This window comes from Abrus precatorius, unplaced genomic scaffold (assembly GCF_003935025.1).
Source record: "Abrus precatorius isolate BTA unplaced genomic scaffold, Abrus_2018 Scaffold9, whole genome shotgun sequence".
In the NCBI taxonomy this organism is placed as follows: domain Eukaryota; kingdom Viridiplantae; phylum Streptophyta; class Magnoliopsida; order Fabales; family Fabaceae; genus Abrus; species Abrus precatorius.
The window spans coordinates 18801931-18804925 of NW_020874439.1; the positions used below are offsets into that span (position 1 = coordinate 18801931).

At 30.8% G+C, this 2995-nt stretch overlaps 1 pseudogene; it reads left to right on the forward strand.

Annotated features, from left to right (window-relative positions):
* The first annotated feature begins 1447 nt into the window (after positions 1 to 1447).
* Positions 1448 to 2002, forward strand: LOC113850925 (annotated as a pseudogene).
* The last annotated feature ends 993 nt before the right edge of the window (positions 2003 to 2995 follow it).

Here is a 2995-nt window from a genome sequence, read left to right on the forward strand (position 1 = left end):
ATAACCTATTGTCATCCCTACATGTGAGCTACAATGGTGAGTCTACTTGCTTCAGGATCTTTATGTTCATTGTTCCAAACTTCTTGGTCTTTATTATGATAATTAGAATGTGCTCCATATTACTGCAAATCTTGATTTTTACGAACTTACTACACATTTGGATATTGATTGTCATTTGGTTCGTGAAAAAGTTCAATATAATTTTATGTGGTTGCTACCTCTTTGATCTAAAGTTCAAGTTGTTGACTTCTTTACTAAAGCTTTTACCTTACATTATTTAAAGGCTCTTGTTCAAACTTGGTTTATTGGACATATTCTAGCCTCCAGGTTATGGGAGGGTAGTGCTAGAAATAAAGAGAGTTGATGTGTAAGCCTCATGCCTCATCCATGTCTATGTTTTGGGCATTCTGTTATAGAAGATTTTGTTATTATGTTATGGTACAACTGTGCCTATTTTATCCAAGTTACTCATACTTTTCTTTGTATATAAGAATTATTTTATCAATGAAAACTTTACAAAGAATTCATTCAATTTTTTTTTTACTACATTTATTATTACTTTCTAATATTGAAAGTTTGAACCTATCAATGAACAATTTTGAGGGAAATATACCAACATCAATTGGTGAGATGAAAGAGCTCTTGTACTTATATTTTTCTCATAATCATTTTATAGGTGAATTACCTGAATCTTTAGCCACAAATTGCAAGAAATTGCAACACTTAAAACTCTCTAGCAACTTTCTTCAAGGAAATATTTCTAATTTTTCTTATAGAAATGTACTTGAAGTGTTGTATCTCAACAATAACAACTTTAGTAGAACCCTTAAAGGCATGTTAGAAAATAATACACTTGGAGGTGCTAGACATATCCAATAATTCATAGAAAATAATACAAAGTTAGAGGCATATTTATCTTTCTTATACCAGACTTGTATTTGCAAAAGAGTGCTTTCTCTAGTATTATACCACACACATTATCTAAAAGATCAAAACTAGTAACATTAGACTTATGGGACAACAAATTATTTGGAAATATTCTATATTGGATTAATAAATTGTCAAAATTATGGATTCTACTATTAGGAGGGAACGACTTTCATGGTTATATTTCAATTCATTTGTGTCAATTAAAAAATGTTATTATTATGGATCTCTCTCGCAACATAATCAATGGTTCTATCCCATCTTGCCTACACAATTTGTCATTTGAAATTATAAAGGATGGTGATTATGGTCCTAATTTCCATATTCCAAGCCTAGGTGATTGGATCTTTTACATAGGTCAACCATTCCCCAATGCTAGTGTGGAATTAATTCTCCTATAAATGCAGTTAACTTAGTTGATGATGAGCTCCTAGCCGCTATAGAATTTAGAATAAAGCATAATTATTACTCTTAAAAGGGTGTATCCCAGAGAACATGACTGGATTGAATTTATCATGTAATGTGTTATACCTTATCTCATAATTATTTGTCAGGTCATATACCTTTGTCTTTTTTTCAATCTTAAACAAATAGAGAGCCTAGACTTGTTATATAACAACTTAAGTGGTCAGATCCCTTCTCAACTAACCCAAATGAACTTTCTATCAATATTTAATGTGCAATACAATAATCTTTTTGGATTGCCACCTAGTATAGGACAATTTGCAAACTTTGATGAGGACAACTATAAGGATAATCCTAACATTTGGGGACCACTTCTTAAGAAGTGTAAAGGTCTTATACTTTTACCTCCATCACAATCGAATAAAATAGGAAGAAAGGATATAATGTTAGATATGCATCATTCTTTTGGAGTTTTGGTGCGACTTATGTAACAATATTATTTGGATTTCGATTGATACTTTACATAAATGTTGAATGACGTGTGACATGATTTTGTTACATAAGTAAGCTGATACATCTATTGATTCCAACTTTTCCTATGTACAAGCTTAATAAGATTAGAACAATATTGTATACCTACATCAAATTTCATTCAAGTGACTTTGTTTAGAAAAATTGCTCTTTTATATAATACTAGGCAATTTATATCTAATGGTTGAAATTATAACTAAGATCAGGAATGTGATTCAACTGCTCAACATTTTGTGAAAAATAAAAAAGAATGAGTGAGAGTAAAAAGGAGAATAAGACTAGATAAAAAGAATTTTACAATTTTGGTTTCCCTTATTCTATTTTTATTTCGTATTTTACAGCTTTCCTTTTTCCTTAGTTAATCTATTTTAGGTGTTTCAAAGCATGTATAAAAATATTTTTCTTTCTTCTTTCTTTAAGTTAAATGCTACTTTGATTGCTAAATTAATCTATTTATTTCGTGTTAGGTCCAAGTGTAAAAAATTGATTTACTCCATAGTATTCAATAAATTTAGGAAGTTAATATTACATTATGTAACGCTCTGAATTTTGTAATATTATTTGACTATTAATATAAGGGCGTATGGGGATTTTCATGTGTTGTATATTTATTATATATATATATTGTGTGTAATACCTTAATTTTTAATTTCAATTAAATAATGATTTCGCAATCCGGATAACCAAATTTTCATAAAAGATTTCGAAATAAGTGAAGGGTTACAAGTTAATATCAAATAATTGCTACAAGACTAAATCAATTACAGCGTTTTCAAAATAAAGTCTAAGTCCTATAACAGTCCATCTGTCCCTTCAATGAGCCCGGTGTTGATTGTCTTGGTTACCTGAAAAATGAATGTAAGGGTGAGTACTCTACACTACCCAAAAACACACAATAAACGTAGAGTCTCACCTCTAGAACATTTTCAATACATTAAATAAACACAATCACAAGCAGCATTTCACATTCATAAGTATAATTCATAAACCCATGCATATGCACGCCAGCCACATTCACGACAGCACTGTGATCTCAGATTTTACACCATGAATGGTCGCCAGTTACCCCCGCCTCACGGATACCACATGGGCAGTCATGGGTCGCTCAGCAAAAGGTAATGGTTAGAGGTCT